Genomic DNA, 18,336 nt, shown 5'->3' on the forward strand with positions numbered 1-18,336 from the left:
GGATCAAGAAATGATCGAAAGATACACTACAGGACTTCTTAAGAAAGAAGGCGGTGGGCCCATCTCGCTATGTCGCTGTAATTATCTTCCTTGCAACTCTTCATAGCGAGATAGCGAGCTCCGTTGATTCACTTCAAGCTGATGTTCTAGATTTCTTGTACATTTAGTCAGGTAGGTATTAATGAGAATCGGATCTTTGCATAGCTGGCACATGTCAAAATTTATCACAGTCATCTGTCATTACATGTCATCAAAGATCTTGCCGATCTTTTTCCATTTTACGGGGCCTCGCTAACTCGCTAACGGTGAAGCACCTCAATTTTCCAATAGCGAGGTAGCGAGCTTCGGCACTTTAAAGGATTCCGTGCCGAAAAAAGCAAGGGGGTACCCAGTAATTACTTCTGTTAATTAAAACTGATTCTGACAACTGTATTTATGACTGGTCATGCCACCTAGTGTAATTATGATATAGGCAAGATGCAATGTCATCATTTTTAGATTATCACGTGGCCTCGCTACTTCGCTAACGGTGAAGTGCCTAAATTTTCCGATAGCGAGGTGGCAGAACTTTCGGAAAAATCAACATTCTGGCTCTGATGTCAGATATTCTAGTGGGTCCTTCTCCCCCTTTTTATGGCAAATTGCAAAGTGTACCTACACAATAAAGCATTTAATAGGCAAATCTCTGATCGCCGCACCTTCACTTCATGGTCCCACTGCTTAAAAACTCAACACTCGCTATCTCGCTAAACTTAATGAGCATGCAACTCTCAATAGCGAGGTAATGCCAGCGGTAGATCTAATCGGATCTGACGGTTGGGACAAATAGGAAAAAGGTAACCTGGGAGAAAAGAAAAGGAATACGGAAGCATATTCGCTTCTTTTGAAATTTGAAAATTTCGCGCCCGACCATTTATGAATAGGGATGAATATAGGGCTTACATGGCGAATATTTCTTATAGATGGTTTATCCAAAACCTTATACTTCACTTAGACATAGAACATCTGACTTTTCTATGGTTTAACTGAAAAATTTTTTACTACAGAAAAAGTCAGACCAACAGTGGCTCTGTCTAGGGATGATAGACTACTTGAGTCTATGCAAGGATTCAGAATCTATGGGAGAGCAGACCACACATCCGAGAAATGACAACTTCTTCAAAGAGCACAGAGCAACACACAAAAATAAAAACCCAGACTATACAAGGATTTACAGAAAACAGGACGCTAGGAAAACCTAAAACTAATGTTCATGGAAGAAACTAAGTATTTTTTCAAGAAAAATACCTCTTCAAGAACTGTCCATGAACTGGCAATTCAAGAATATTATCAAATACATCTTTGATTATGTAGGAATCTTCACCCCAAGCATTCTCAATGAGATATGGGCCTAACCAAATGGGATCAAATTTGCCATGTTTTCCTTTATCTTCAATTCTGGCGTTCCACATTAAGACTAGGTCTCCATTTTCAAATTTCTTGTTTACAGTTCTTTTATCATAGAGTGTTTTGACTTGTAACTGCAATTTTTGATTTCTCAGAGATGCTTCTCTTCTGGCTTCGGTCAATCCTACCAATTCATTCATTCTTTCTTTCATTTCATCAGTAGTATCTTCATCATATGACTGGATGTAATTGTATAATCCCATCAAATTTTTCTGGGGCATTCTAGCTTGAATTCCATACACTAAATCAAATGGAGCCACCCCAATTGCCTTCTTTACAGTTACTCTGTCAGCCCATATTGCCAACTATAACTTGGAATCCCATGCCCTTTTATTATCGTCCAAGGTTCTCTTAATGATTTTCAACAGGCTTTTATTTGTGGACTCAGCTTGTCCATTCCCTTGTGGATGATATGGGGCAGACGTTGTTCTTGTCATTCCATATTTATCACAAAACTTGATGAATTCCTCAGACCTAAAACACATAGCATTATCTATGACAACTTTCTGTGGACATCCAAATCTGGAAATGATATTATTCAATAAGAAATTATTTACTACTTTACTCGTTGCATTTCTGGTAGGGATAGCCTCTACCCATTTTGTAAAGTAGTCAGTAGCAACCAGAATCCAAGAATAGCCAGTACTGGACTTGGGAAAAATTTCTCCTATGAAGTCCAGACCCCATTGTTGAAAAGGTGCTTTAGTTTCAACTGGCTTCAGTGGAGTATTTCCTAAGAATTTTAGCTTCCCAGCAAATCTCTGACAACGATCACATTTTTTAACCATAATTTGAGCATCTTTGAACAAAGTGGGCCACTAGAAACCAGCTCTCATTATCTTATGCGCAGTAGTTTTGGCCATGTAATGTCCTCCACATACTCCAGCATGCATTTCTTTCAAAATATCTTTTGCCTTTTCTCTGTCAACACATTTCAACAGAACTCCTTCAAAGTTTCTCCACCATAAGTTATTTTGAACAATTACATACTTGATGGCTTGCAATTTAATATTCCTTTTTTCATTATCAGGTAGATGGGGAGGAACTTCCATGTGTTGCAAATAATGTATAACATTAATGTACCAGTCACACTGGTCCATGTCGCATAAATCAGTTCTGAAATCATCATTTAATAGGTTTATCTGATTAGCTTCCAGGTTAGTTTCAGCCATAAGTTTGGCCAAACCTTGACCTCTTACTAACTTAGTTATCTACATATCAATGTTAAATTCTTGGATTCTATTGATCCATCTGCATCTCCTTCCTAACACTTCCTGCTGAGAGAAAATATCTTTAACTGCAGCACTAGGTACAAAGGCAATAATAGTAGCACCTACCAAATAACTTCTGAATGCTTTTACAGCCTTTACCAAAGCATATGCTTGTTTTTCATTTATTTCATACTTCAGTTCAGCATGCTGCAGGGATTTGCTAAAAAAGGCAATAGGCTGTTCATACCCTTCTTGGTTTTTCTGTAATAAAACTGCAGCTACAGTATGGAATGATGCAAAAGAAAAAATATGCATGGGTTTTGTATAATCTGGGGTCCTCAACACTGGAGCATTTTTTATCGCAGTTTTTATATCCTGGAATGCCTGTGAAGGTTCACCATTCCAATCTATAACAGCTCCTTTCTTGAGCATTTTCGAAATGGGTCTACTGATTTCAGCGAAGTTGGTAACAAACCTCCTCAGAAAATTAACCTGGCCAAAAAAGGACTGTATACCTTTCACGTTTTTAGGTTTAGGGACTTTATCAATAGCTATTACCCTTTCTGGGTCTATTTTTACCCCATCCTTGGACACTATGTGTCCTAATAACTTTCCTTCTGTGACCCCAAATGAGCATTTCTTTGGGTTTAGGGATACCCCATATTTCAGGGCTTTTACAAAAAAAATTTCCAAATGTTTGCAGTGATCTTCAGCCTTGTTAGAATACGTTGTAAGATCATCCTGGTACACAACCATAAATTTGTCAATATATTCATGAAATGCTACATCCATGGCTCTTTGGAAAGTAGCTCCTGCATTAATCAAGCCAAAAGGCATCCTCACATACACATACGTTCCCCAAGGGGTTGTGAAGGCTGTTTTGAACTGTTCACTTTCTTTTACCAGAACTTGATTATATCCAGAAAAGCCATCCATCATTGACATCAATTCAGAGCCGGTCACTTGTTGCAACATAGCTTCCATATTAGGTAAGCCATAATTATCTTTCAGAGATGCAATGCTTAGATTTCTAAAATCCACACAAAGCCTAATATCTCCATTCTTTTTTCTTACAGGAACAAGGTTTGAAACCCAAGTGGAATGCCTAATTGGTTTGATTATTCCACCATCTCTCAGTTTTGTCAGTTCTTCCTGCATTTTTGGGGCAAGGGTAGGATTGATTGGCCTCTGTTTTTGCCTAAAAGGTTTTACATTTTCTTTCAACGGTATGACATGCTGGAAAAGGTCCTCCCTATAAGCTTTAAGGTCATCATATGACCAAGCAAAAACATTCCTGTACTTTCTAAGTAGGTCAATCAATGCTTTTCTGATTTGAGCTGGCAGATCTTGGCCGATGTAAACCTTTTTAGGGAATTCATCCATTCCCAAATTCATTTCTTCTAACTCCTGTGGTTTGGGGTCCTTTATTCCTGATTTTACTCTGTCTTGGTTATCAAAAATATTCTCCAAGACTACCAACCCCTTAGGCATCTTATTTGTTTTTAATTGCATGATTTCTTGACCAAAAATGGTTTCCTTCCCATTTATGGTTTCAATCAGTCCATTGCAGTCCATCTCCTGCCCATGGTATTTGTCTTCATTTAGCAAAAAATTTGTGATATCTTTGTCATCTTCAAACACCTGCCAATTGTCAAGGTTGTCAGGTATAGAAGGTCTGTTTTGAATCTCAATCTGGGAGATTCCTGCAAATGATATTTCTTTTGGTTTGATAGCTACATTGGCCAGAAGATCAGCCATTTTATTCTGGGTTCTATCTCTCCATGAGATCCCAAATGCATCAAATAATTCTATTTGATCCCAGACCGCGTTTCTATATTGTTTTAATCTCCTATTTTTTGAGGAGTATGTTCCTTTAATCTGAGAGATGATCAATTCAGAATCCCCTATGACACACAATTTCTTAATTTTGTGATGTGTGGCCACTTTGAGACGTAGCAACAATGCTTCATACTCAGCAATGTTATTTGTGCAAGAAAACTTCAAGGTGAATGAATACCTGAAGGTGTTATTTTCAGGGGACACAAAGACTACACCTGCCCTTGCACCCTCTTTAGAACTAGCCCCATCAAAGAACATTGTCTACAGTTTTGGTGAATTCATGCAACATTCAACCTCATTTTCAATGATATCAGGTAAGTTTTCCACTTCCTGAATAATTAATTCAGCCCTGAAAGCATTAATCCCAGTGTCTAGGAAACAAGTGGTATCTTTGTCAATTTCTTCACCTAAGATGTGGTTAACCCTTGGTTCCCTATTTACCCTGACCGCTTTGTCCCCTATATGGAAGGTGGCATAAGTAAGGTCACATTGTAGGCTTCCCCCCATGGCGTCACTCCATTTTCTGGAAAGTAGCATCCCGTAATGTGGGGGTATATCCACTACAAGGATAGACATGGTTAATTCCACCTCAGGAAATGCAACCAATTTGAATGGTAAGGCATTTATAGTACCTATTACTGGAACCTCTCTAGCATCCATCCCTCGGCATCTACCTTTCTTAGTATCCACCTTCAATCCTAGGGCTTCCATTACTTTAAAAGGCATTATAGTGTTGGAAGCTCCAGAATCTATCATACAATTTTTGAAGGTTTTCCCTTTTATGATTAAACTAAGGAAAAAAGGATCAATATCTTGTATGAACGTAACTGAATAATCATCTAAGAACATCTGAGGAATCTGGGATATAATACCATTGTCCTCTATTATTAATGGGGTTTGTTGGGCTACAGCTTGATTATCAATACTATTGTTGTTTGCTATTCCACCCAACCATGACAAAGCCTTATTTTTATGTTCTTCAATTCTAAAAAGCTCAGACAGGGGTACTTTCACAATAATTTGAGATAACATGGCAATCATATCAACAAGTTCAACCATAGTAGGTTTTACAATAGTACCTGGGATCGGAGTCTTTTGAGTAGTGGGCACCACTTTTAGCTTGACAACATCCGGTTTTGATTTCTCTGGTTGCACTACGGTCTTTGTTGCTTCACCTTTCTGAAATTGAACCTTCTTTTTTGGTTCCCATTTCTGACCCTTGTTCTCCTTGATCTTAGACACATCTATACTGACTTTCTTGTGTTGATCATCTGTCTTATGAGTGGTGTCTTTGATGAACATACTAGATGGCCTTCCTGCCTCATTATTTATTGCTCTATTTCTCAAATTGTAATTACTGTGGACTTGTGAAATCATTTCGGCTGTAATTATATCAATTTCCTCCTTGGAGGGGATTCTTAGGTTTGTGAAACCTACTTCAGAAAATGTATTGCATACCTTATCTGTATCATTCTTTTCATCATCTGAAAATATTTGCTGATGATGTAACTGGTAAGCAATTCTCTGGCTGGTAACATCATTCTCAGGTTCTTCTGAATCAGAATCTATCAAATCATCAGATGTATTCGCCATATTGCAGCTTATATCATCATGGTTTTTTTCTTCTGTTTCTTCTTCTGCTTGCACTCCTTGAGCTTGGGCGAATGACTGGGCAACAACACAATAATCAGCAGAATGAGGTGATTGGCATATAATGCACCAAGGTACATCATCATTCATATTTACAGTGTTCCTTTGCAGGGGGTCTGGGGTACCCTTATCTTTCATATTTTGGATCTGGTTAGGAACTGGTTTACCATCTTTCCATTGGGTGGTGTATGGGTAATTTTGCATCCTAGGCTGTCTATTGAAATTGCTGTTATTCACAGGGGCTCTCTCAGTAACATTTGTTTTATTGAAATTAGTGGGATTCATTTTCTTAAGCATTTCTAAAACATGGCCTATAGTAGGTTCTTCAGGCCTTTTTCCTATGGGAGTTTTGTCACCTTCCCTTTTATTATTATTCTTAGGGTTGAAAAGCTTAGAATCATCCCTCCTCCCTAATTTGCCAGAGGCCTTTCTATTATTTTCTATATTTACTACAACTCTATAGGCATCTCTCAGAGTTTTAGGATCCTTATCTCTCAGTTGGTAGGCCATTTTGCTATCAAAGGCATTAAAATAGGTTGTAAGACAGACGTCTTCATTTAACCACATAAACTGAAATAGTTTGTACATCCCTTTCTGAAATCTCACATTGAAATCAAATGTGGATTCATTTGGATTCTTCTTGATATTGTTGAACTCATTCAACATGAATCCTGCATTAGTATTGTCCCCATATTGTTCCTTGAACAATTTCTCCAAATCACTCCATGAAGTAATACTATCATCAGGCAACCTCCTGAACCAATCCCTTGCATCCTTTGTGAGTGAATGCACAAATAATTTCATCACCATGTCCTCATGTTCAACTTCATAATCATTGAGCATGTCAATGAAAATTCTCAAATGTTCTTCACCAGTAATAGCATTATTTCCAGAAAACTTAACCACTTTATCCCTTAAATCAAAAGATATGGGATGGGGGGCACCAGGAATACCGAAAAATGATATTTGTCTATATTTTTTGAGGTATATAGGTTTCTTCTGAAAACTAGGAGCGTTAGAGGTATTAGCTGCATTAGCTTGAGTTAGGAGAGCAGCTTGGGACAGCTGTGGTGGGACAAATGGGATTTGAGTGCCAATATTGGAAGATGAGGTAGGAGCAGATTGGGGTACTTTCTGAGTCGGGATTATGGGAGCATTAACTGGTGCAGGATTTGTAGGTGGGATAGACAAACTAGGCCATGAATTCAATGCAGAATTAGACTTTATGAATTGGATTTTCCTTCTGGTTTCTGTGGCCTGAGCTTCATTTTCAACCTTCTCAAGTTCTTTTGCAAGGTCTTCCCTCTCCTTTCGAGCCTTCTCTAGTTCTAGATCTAATTTTGATATGGAGGGTTGTATAGGTTTGCTCGATATGGCTTGAGGCTCATTTATTTGGATTCCTATAGCCTTGCCTTTCCCTTTATCTGGAACTATTCCAGTGGGCTCTATTGGATTAACTTGAATGGGTTTATAAGCTTGAACTTGAGCAATAATTGGTTCTTGTCTTTGACTTAGGAGTTTTTCCTGTTGTTGAACTTTAGCTCTTAGATTATCAATATTTCCAAAGACGTCCTGATGGAGAGTAGGGGTATTCTCTTCTAATTTTTTATTTTGCTCTTTCAAAGCAGCCATCCTTCTTAGCAAATTATCTCTTTCTATTATTGCATCCAAAGTGGCTCGCTCCTTTTCCTTTTCAAGACGGATGCGCTTAGCTTCTTCCTCAGTAATCCATTTCTTCAAAAATCCTATTTCAGATTGAACTTCTTTAGAATCAGCAAAGGTTGCCTCGGAATCAATAGGATCATCTAGATCTATAAGGTTTGGTTCCATATATGGGGCTACTTTGGGATTAAAAAGGGTATCAGATGAACTCCTGAATCCTAGCCTACAATTTATATATGCTACAGGCCCTGGTCTGGGTGAAGCAATTCCCATAGTAGATACGTCTTTATCTTGAAAAACTCTCTGATCTGGTAATGGGGTACTGAAAATACCTCCTAAAAGTCTTGTATTTTCAGATTTAGAACTAAGCGAAGATGATTCTCTTGCTATTATCGGTTGATAATGGGAATTTACAGAGGCATTACCTCTAGGCTTCCAAGTAGGATTTGGATCTATTCTTTTTTTATTTTGGTTCTTCCTACCACCTTGGGGTAAATCAGTATACATTGATACATCGGGATTGGCTCTCATGTAAGCCCTTGTGTTTTTTCTTTTGTCAGCCATATTGTTATAATAAGCACTAGCTTCAAAACCTTGACTGAGTCGCCACCCTTTTTCGAGAAAATATAATAACACTTCTTACTGACAGAAAGAAAACAATACACAAGTGGAAACAGAAATACGGCACAAAGAGATCAATCACTGATGTTGTAAGACTGCAACTCTTGCTTGTTAGATAAGACACTCGGATAAGCTGGATGCATCAGTGTGTATCAATGGTACTTGGGTTTATATCTTCTTTAGATTCTCAAGTTTTGACACTAAAGATTCCCCAGCAGAGTCGCCATTTTGTTGGTGTTTTATTTTGATGTTAACAGTACTAAAACTACTAGGCGACAAAAGGCTTAGTACCTAGATATCAGTACATACACAACCTAAAGAATAGCCAATTCTCATTATCACTTGCATATGCAAAGTATTAGGGCCCAACTTCAACAAAACCTTAGACGGTTTTCTACTCTTTTGGCTCTGTAAAACTAGGGTGGGTGCACCCGGGGATGGTTCAAAGATGGAATAATTGTATGAGAATTATCCTTAGTTTCATTTTGATTCTCATCTCTAAATCCTCAAACATATAGGTAAATAACTGATAAACACATCCCTTGAACAGATATGGCCAAGAAATCTTCTATAGCTCTGCAGATGTTTCCAACAACAATGGCTAAATGAAGCTAAAATAATCCAGGCAGGCAAGTGCTGGCCAACTTTGAAAATCTTACAGGAAAGATAAATGAAAATTGATTTTATGATGTATTTTGAAAAAGCTAGTTATAATATACTTCTCTTTTGGCTGAAATACTTTCGATCAGTGCCTAATCCATTGGGAATTCAGAGTCAAGTAAATTCTTAGATCTAATTTGTTGCCTTGCAACGAATTTTCATCAGCAATTCTTACCAGAATTTATCATTCAAAAATCCTTATTAACACCCGAGCAACCTCATCACATTAATCAAAGCCTTTACTTAATCCATTGAATTAACAACAATAACAAATGGATGTACAGTCTTACTAAATTGCAATCAATTGCATGAGCTTTTACTCACACAACATCAAGGTAGTTCAGTATTAAAAAGGAGACAAAATTCAGAGAAGAACAGATATGGGGAAAGTTCATAATTTGTATTCATTTCCTTTGAAAATGATATATCCTTTACAAAAGACCCAGAAAAACCTTCCTAGAAGAAGCATAGTTCTTTTTACATTCATCCATATATCAGAAATTTTGACAGGAAAAAGTATACTATAAATTTCTTTCCCAAAATGTTTGGACCAAAAAAAGAACTAAGCACAATACTTAGTAAAAACCAAATTCGGACCCATCTTTAGCCTTGGGATCTCACTTAAATAATGTGAGATGCAACAAGCTTCAGGCTACAGTAGGTGACAAGTGTCCTTCTTTTGAAAATCAAAAAAACAAGAATAACAGAAAGGTTGATTACAACAGCATTTCTTGGCGGGTCCCTTTCTATTATGCTTCTTGGTTGTTATGATCTGCTCTCGCAATCATTCCTCATCTTCAGAATACATACCCATAAGGTCTACAAGTGATGTATCATCTTCTGTTATATGCAAAATCACTTTAACCTGGGGATTTTCTATGTCATCATTGCTGACTACAAGAGTAACTATTACTCTTACATCTTCTTCGTCATCTTCTCCTGACATCTGTTCACTAAACTGATCTTTCCATCTGTTGAAAGTATCATCATCTGGCCAATCAAAACTTAGGGTTTCTCTTTGTATCTTTATTAAAGAATTGGCATTTTCTTCTAAATCATCGAATTCTTTTCTTATATCAGCATAATACAATTGTATTTTTACCAGCTCTTCATTTGTCTTTGCCCAAAACCAATAGCCAGTCTCACTGATGATGTTTGTTATTCTGTTATCAAATAATTCATCCATTTCCTTTTTCCATTTGTCCTTTTCCTTTACTGTATCAACAAATTCTAAGGCACAAGGAAATAGGGTGAATTTTTTAGCAAAATATCTTGAAAAACAGAGTGTCAATTTCTTCTGTAAAGAATCTCTTTTATTTTCAAAATTATCTAATTGATTCAATAAATCAAAAATCCTCTCAACCTGATGATAAGGCAATTGAACTGTAGATATACAAATAATTGTAACATCATTATTCCTCTGTCTCCACTTCTGTGCAAGAGAATCTAGTCCATTCTTTTCTTTATTTAACTCATCTATGAGGGTTACAATCCTTGTCAACTGGTCATAAAAATTTGACCATCCCTACCTTTAAAGGTACCTGATAGGGTAACACATGGGGTGTTCCTTTGAAACCATAGACCCTGATGACCGTTGAGACTGAATATGGGATAATATCTCCCCAATTATGTGAAACTTTTAGATTATGGGTTTTGTCCATAGGCCTGACAAGGTGCATTAATGCCTTAGGGATTCTGGGATTGTCACTCAATAAGAGGCACCTTAGTTTGGAGGCAAAGTGCCTATCAAATTAACAAAGCTAGCATTTTCTGCTTCCCAGGTCATGTCTGCACTCCATAATTGGACTGGTAGTGCTTCCCCTTCTTGTTCTCTATTTAAAACCATTTCTTTACCAAAATAAGTGGCCCCTTTAAAAAGAAACATATGCATCAGTAAGGAATACTGACCCCAAACCTTTTCCACCTTGCCCTGTGCAATCCCCACCAATCCATGATGGATCTCATTTGCCAAGTAAGATGCAAAATCAAAAATTATTTCCACACCAAAAGAAGAGATTTGGGTGATCATATACATGAAGCTCACCGAAATAAAATCTTCTTCGCCCTCTCCGAAGACTCTGCACAGGGTCCTATATATCTCCACTGCCCTGGCATTAAAACATGATTTCTTAAAGGGCTCTTTAGAAGATGATGTTATGGTTGGGAGGCCTCCAATTCGACCTATGTGGGCTTTCAATGCACCCTGTCTAACTACATCCCTCTTGGATATATATTCTTTTTCTAAATCTATCAGATTAATGGGCACATGATACATGGTGAGGGGTCCCAGACTGAAAACCTTCCTAATCTCCTCGGGACTGATGGTAACTAAAGCCTCACCATCTACTCTCCTCACTACCTTAGTGGCTTGGTCATAGTTTTTTGCTATGGCTTCAAGCAAGTCAAAATCCATAAACACGCTGGGGACAACAAGCTTCCCAAGATCAAAATTCCAAATGTTGGCATGAGGGGCATATAACTTTCTCTCTACAAACCATTTCTTGAATAAACTCAAACCAGTTTGAGCAGTTTGAGCATCCCGGACCCAATTACCCTTATCATACAATCCATCAGCTACCCTAAGCCGAGGATTGAGTGAGGTTAACCTCTTAACTTGCATCATTTCTATAGTGGACTCAGGAAGTAACTCAAGTAAATCATCATGCACATTTCTATCCAGGTAGTTTACTGCTCCTGTAAATCCCTTCTTAGGAGGCATCTTGGGCTATCCTTTTTAAAACTTAAAAGCTCACAAAGATGATGGCATTTTTACTTACTTGAATTCTATCTCAATTCTCCTCTGTATTCCTGCAAAATTTCAGCGAACAGATAACTTGACAATTTTTTATCAACCTTGGCATGCTTTTCTTTCAGTAATAGATTCTGCACAAGAATGGCTTCAAATCTTTTCTCGTGTGAAATGAAACTGATGCAATCTCTCTGTATTATACTCTGTTTTTTCTCACGAACGAAGCTTTCTTGTCTAATTAATACAGAGGGTGGCACTACATTTTTAATTTAAAACTGCGCCGTTGATCTTCAAAGATCCTACGATCATGCGGTACAAAGAGAACAACTAGGAGTTATACTTGCCATGTCAGTTATTTTACCCAATGAGAGCTTGCCACGTACATAATTCTTTCTTTTGATGGTGCTTACCTTTAGACCCACTGACGTCAGAGAACACGTGTCAGCATGTCGCTACTTCGTTATGCATAAAGAACAAGCACCTTGCCATAACGAGGCGGCAACAACCGTTGATTGGATCAAGAAATGATCGAAAGATACGCTACAAGACTTCTTAAGAAAGAAGGCAGTGGGCCCATCTCGCTATGTCGCTGTAATTATCTTCCTTGCAACTCTTCATAGCAAGATAGCGAGCTTCGTTGATTCACTTCAAGCTGATGTTCCAGATTTCTTGTACATTTAGTCAGGTAGGTATTAATGAGAATCGGATCTCTGCATAGCTGGCACATGTCAAAATTTATCACAGTCATCTGTCATTACACGTCATCAAAGATCTTGCCAATCTTTTTCCATTTTACGGGGCCTCGCTAACTCGCTAATGGTGAAGCACCTCAATTTCCCGATAGCGAGGTAGCGAGCTTCGACACTTTAAAGGATTCTGTGCCGAAAAAAGCAAGGGGGTACCCAGTAATTACTTCTGTTAATTAAAACTGATTCTGACAACTGTATTTATGACTGGTCATGCCACCTTGTGTAATTATGATATAAGCAAGATGCAATGTCATCATTTTTAGATTTTCATGTGGCCTCGCTACTTCGCTAACGGTGAAGTGCCTGAATTTTCTGATAGCGAGGTGGCGGAACTTTCGGAAAAATCAACATTCCGACTCTGATGTCAGATATTCTAGTGGGTCCTTCTCCCCCTTTTTATGGTGAATTGCAAAGTGTACCTGCACAATAAAGCATTTAATAGGCAAATCTCTGATCGCCGCACCTTCACTTCATGGTCCCACTGCTTAAAAACTCAAGACTCGCTATCTCGCTAAACTTAATGAGCATGCAACTCTCGATAGCGAGGTAACGCCAGCGGTAGATCTAATCGGATCTGACGGTTGGGACAAATAGGAAAAAGGTAACCCGGGAGAAAAGAAAAGGAATACGGAAGCATATTCGCTTCTTTTGAAATTTGAAAATTTCGCTCCCGACCATTTATGAATAGGGATGAATATAGGGCTTACATGGCGAATATTTCTTATAGATGGTTTATCCAAAACCTTATACTTCACTTAGACATAGAACATCTGACTTTTCTATGGTTTAACTGAAAATTTTTTTACCTCAGAAAAAGTCAGACCAACAGATATAGTGAAGCAGAACAAAGATCTATATCAGTAAAGTTTAGTTGCACCTCATTCAAGTCACTTCATTGTTACTTTCTCAGAATTGAGGTAGTGTTTTCTAAATCTCATAACGGAGTTGGTTTAACAACCATTTTGTAAATTCTCTAAAAAGGTGGAAGTTCTATTGAATTTTTTTGAAGTCCTCTAGCAAGGCCACTCCTAACAGGGTGACTAAATCATCTAACAAGGTCACACCTAAGAGTGTGTTTCGTAACCTATTACAGGGTTGGCTCCTAATAGGGTTACTTCAAAAGAGTGAAAATCAGTAGCTAGTTACTTGGTGGTTTTTCCCATATTGGGTTTCCACGTTAAATTTGGTGTTTCTTGTGTTGATGTTATTTATTTCATGCATGCATGTTAAATCTCTGTGAATGCTTAAAGATCAATAATAAGTTAACACACATCTATCAAGTTACAACATTTTTCTATGTGGCTACTGAGTGACAGTAGTAACTAGTTATTTAAGATATCTAAGGGATCTGTGGATTTATTTTTGAGGTAACTAATTCACCTCCCCTATCAATTACTCCATCTATATTTCCAACAATTGGTATCAAAGCTTTTGGTGCTTGTAGGAAGGATTTCAAGGATCTAAGCTAAACATCAAGATGTCTTACAAGAGGGAAATTCAAAGACTTAATAGGGACAACTTTTTAGCATGGCAAGGTCTCATGAGACTCCATTTGGCTTCCATTAGAGATACATGATTGAAATATCTTGATGAAGCATATGTAACTCCTTCTAGTACACTATCTATTAATGATATTACTGAGAAGAAGACTCATAACACCATGATGATAGATATTGAATTTGCCCTAAGCTATGAAGAATTTGATGATGTAAAGGACTACAAAACTACCTTTGAAATGTGGAACAAGCTAAAGGATATCTATGGAGGTGATGATAATGTGAGAAGAGCCAAAATAGAAATTCTAAGAGGACAATTTGATTAGATGAGGATGAGAGAGGATGAAAACATTTCCAAATATGTTGAAAGAGTTAAAGTAGTCATCAGTGCAAATCAAGGCTTTTGGAGGAGATATTGAGGAGGAAACATTTGTAAGTAAAGTTATTAGAACATCACTTCTCATTTATACAATTAGAGTTTCTACAATTCAAGAAAGAAGATGTGAAGCAAATCATAAAATAAATTTAGAGGTCACAGTAGGAAGATTGACTGCATTTGAGCTAGATAACTATGAAAAGTATGTTCTAGCTTCCAAGAACATTGAATCAGCATTTGAAGCAAAGCTTTGACTCAATGAAAAAGGCAAGGAGATAAAAGATGTTCAGTCACAAAGTGAAGAAGAATTAGAATAGAGTTCTGACAGTGATCTTGAGGTGGTTGAAGCTCTACTAGCAAGGAAATATTCTAGAGGCAAAGGAAAATACAAAGGTAAGGTTCTTCTAATCTATTTTTCATGTGAGAAAATTGGAGATATTGCTACTAGGTTCTGAAATAAGAAAAATAAGGATGAGAAGAAAGGTCACAAGTGTAATGGCAAGAAAGATTTCAAATCATTCAAGAACAAAGGTAATAAAACATGTTTCATGGCTAAGGATTCTAATGATTTTGATGATGGTGAAGATGAAATTTTTTACCTTGCTATGATAGATGAATCTAATAATGATAAGGAAGATAAAATGGCACTTATCTCTCATGTGAGAAAAAATGATACATCAATTATAGACAGTGGTTGTTCACATCATATGACTGATGACAAAAAAATTTTTGAATATTTTGAAGACTATGATGGTGGTAGTGTGAGGTTTAGTAATAATGAACCTTGTTGCATAAAAGGAAGAGGAAGAATCTCACTAACCAAAGAGCTTGTATGTGATAATGCCTATTTGGTTGAAGGCCTAAAACATAATCTATTGAGTGCGGCATAGCTAATCAATATTGGATTCAAAGTAAAATTGATACATGGAAAAGCAAGACTACTGGATGACAAAAGAAAGCTGATTGGATCAGGGATACAAACAAAAGGTAACTTGTTCTATCTTGAACTTGGTGAATGTTCATGTTTTATTGCACAAGTTAAAGAAAGTTGTTTATGGAACAGAAAGTTATGTCATGTGAAATTTGATAACACGATGAAAATAAGCAAATTCAATAAGGTTCGAGGCATCCCTAGTATAAAGAAACTTGATGTTGGTCTATGTAAGAATTGTCAAATTGGTAAGATGGGAAAGACTAGCTTTAAAAGTAAGAGGTATTAGTATAAATAAGTTTTATAAATTGTACATACTAATTTGTGTGGACCTATTGGGATTGAGAACTATACTGGAGAAAAGTTCTTCATTCTTTTTGTTGATGATTACTCTAGAATGATGACTATCATGTATCTGAGAGAGAAATCAAAAGCATTTGAGAAGTTCAAATGGTATTTGGCCAGAGTAGAGAAGGAAATAGGAAAAAGACTGAAATGCTTGAGGTCAAACAGAGGTGGTGAATTTATCTCCCATGGATTTAATAACTTTTGCATTGAAATGGGAATCAAAAGATAGATATCAGCCGCTAGAACTCCCAACCAAAATGGAATAGTTGAAAGGAGAAAAAAATCTATCATGGACTATGCAAGAACTTTAATGATTGAAAATAACATTGCTATCAAATATTGGAAGGAAGCTATTAGCATTGCAGTTCATCCCTTGAACAAAGTACAATTGAAGGACTCATTCAAAACCCCCTATGAGTTGTGGTATAGCTATAAACCTAATGTAAGTTACCTAAAAGTATTTGGAAGAAAATGTTATATTTTGAAAGAATCTAGAAAAGGTAAATTTGATGTGAAGGGTGATGAAGGAATATTTTTGGGATATTCTTGCAAGAGTAAGGCATATAGATGTCTGAATTTTTCTACTCAGAACGTCATAGAAAGTGCACATGTGAAAGTTGATGAGTTTGCAGACAAGACAAAAGAAGAAAGCAAAAAGGAACCAAAAGATTACAGGAGATTTGTTTTCATTAAACCTAATATAGTGCAAGATACATCTGTCAATCAGGAAACTTCCACTCTGAAGTCTTCAGTCACCAAGTTGCAAGAAGTTCAAACCAAGCTATAGGAATTTGACTCACATTCAGATGCTACTAAGCTAATGCCTACTAATTTTGAAGGACTTGAGCAATAGACAAATCAACTAGAGCCAAAAACTAAAATTTAAAATGAAGATAGTGGAAATCAGTCAAAAGGAAAGGAATGTATATTTGCCAAGTATGTCAAGAGACATCATGAACTAGATCAAATTATTGGAGACAAATTTGAAGGTACCATGACAAGAAGTAAGCTAAAAGGTACTTATTTACTTGCTGATTTTGAACCTAGAAATGTCAAAGATGCATTCAAAAATGAAAATTGGATTGAGGATATGAATGAAGAGATAGAGAAAATAGAGAAGACCAAAATATGGACTCTTGTACCTAGGCCTAAAGATAAGAATGTGATTGGAACTAAGTGGGTATGCAAAAACAAGTTGAATGATGATGGTAAGGTATCAAGAAACAAAGCTAGATTGGTATGTAAAGGATACTCTCAAGAAGAAGGAATATACTATGGAGAGAATTTTTCTCCTATTGCAAGATTGGAAGGTGTCATGAACCTACTTGCATATGCTAGATACAAAGGATTTAAGGTTTATCAGATGGATGTCAAATCATCATTTCTCAATGGTATTCTAGATGAAGAAGTCTATATTGAGCAACTTGAAGGTTTTGTTGATCCATACAAGAAAGACATGGTCTGCAAATTACACAAAGAACTATGTGGTCTGAAAGAAGCCCCTAGAGCATGGTATGAAAGATTGCATAATAGGCACTTGGGAATTTTTAACTTGGAAATGCATAAACAATTTTTTTTTGAAAACGGACAGACATACAAAAGTATGCAAATAGATTTTTCATGACTTGTGAATTGGCATACTTCAAGGATTTTTAGGACACAACATGATGGTACAATCCATTTAGGCTAGCCAATCACAAGATCAAAGTTATAACATTCCGAAGAGGGGTACAAAACAATCTGGATACCTTAGCCATAACAAAACAGTGTAAATTATGTTTTTAATCATGTTAGCAACTAATCAAATGGATTCGTCATGATCTCAAAATTGGAACATATGAAGTGTTTTATCCCTAAAACACAATGCAAAAATAATTTCTTCATTTGGCTCAAGTGGGTCAAAGATATCATTGGTCGAATAGGGCTTCCCAGAATTGTATGCAATGTGCATCAACATGAAAACAGTAAACTACCATCTTAGAGGGTTTCAAAACCTAGTCAAATAGATTTGAAATGACTCGAACTCTAAGACATAGGTTCTCAGGTATGGACACTAGACACTCCCAAAGTGGTGGGTCATGACACATTTCAAGATGCTAGATATTCACTGGCAAACATGGCCTTCTGTCACTTTTTGATACTTGGGTGAAAATGCAAAAATGACACCAACTCAAAACAAGACTTCACAGAATGGATTGAGATGCCAATTTACCTTCATGGAATGCTTAGATAGGCTAAATGGATGGTGCTAGAAATATTAAACACCTTAGGGTCCTCAAAGGTACAAGTAGGTACATGTGCATTTATAGGCATTCATAGGGCTTGATTTGCCTCAAAATTTGGAAAAAGAGGCTCAAAATAGGAATGCAATTTTGAGCGCCAACAATGGCTCTGTCTGGGCATGCATGCCCCTTATGGGCATGGCAAGATTTTATATCTCTAGAAGAAGAAAACTATTCCAAAATTTTAAAATTTCTCTTGAACAACTTTATTGAAAATAAGAAACAACTACACTGCTATGTACAAGTGATGGCCCTGGGCCACCAAAAAGTTTTCAAAACTCCTTACCTCTATCATACACCTAATTTTCATTTACAT

Source organism: Cupressus sempervirens, chromosome 2 (assembly GCF_028749045.1).
Source record: "Cupressus sempervirens isolate cs-2001-9-10 chromosome 2, ASM2874904v1, whole genome shotgun sequence".
NCBI classification, from domain to species: Eukaryota; Viridiplantae; Streptophyta; class Pinopsida; order Cupressales; family Cupressaceae; genus Cupressus; species Cupressus sempervirens.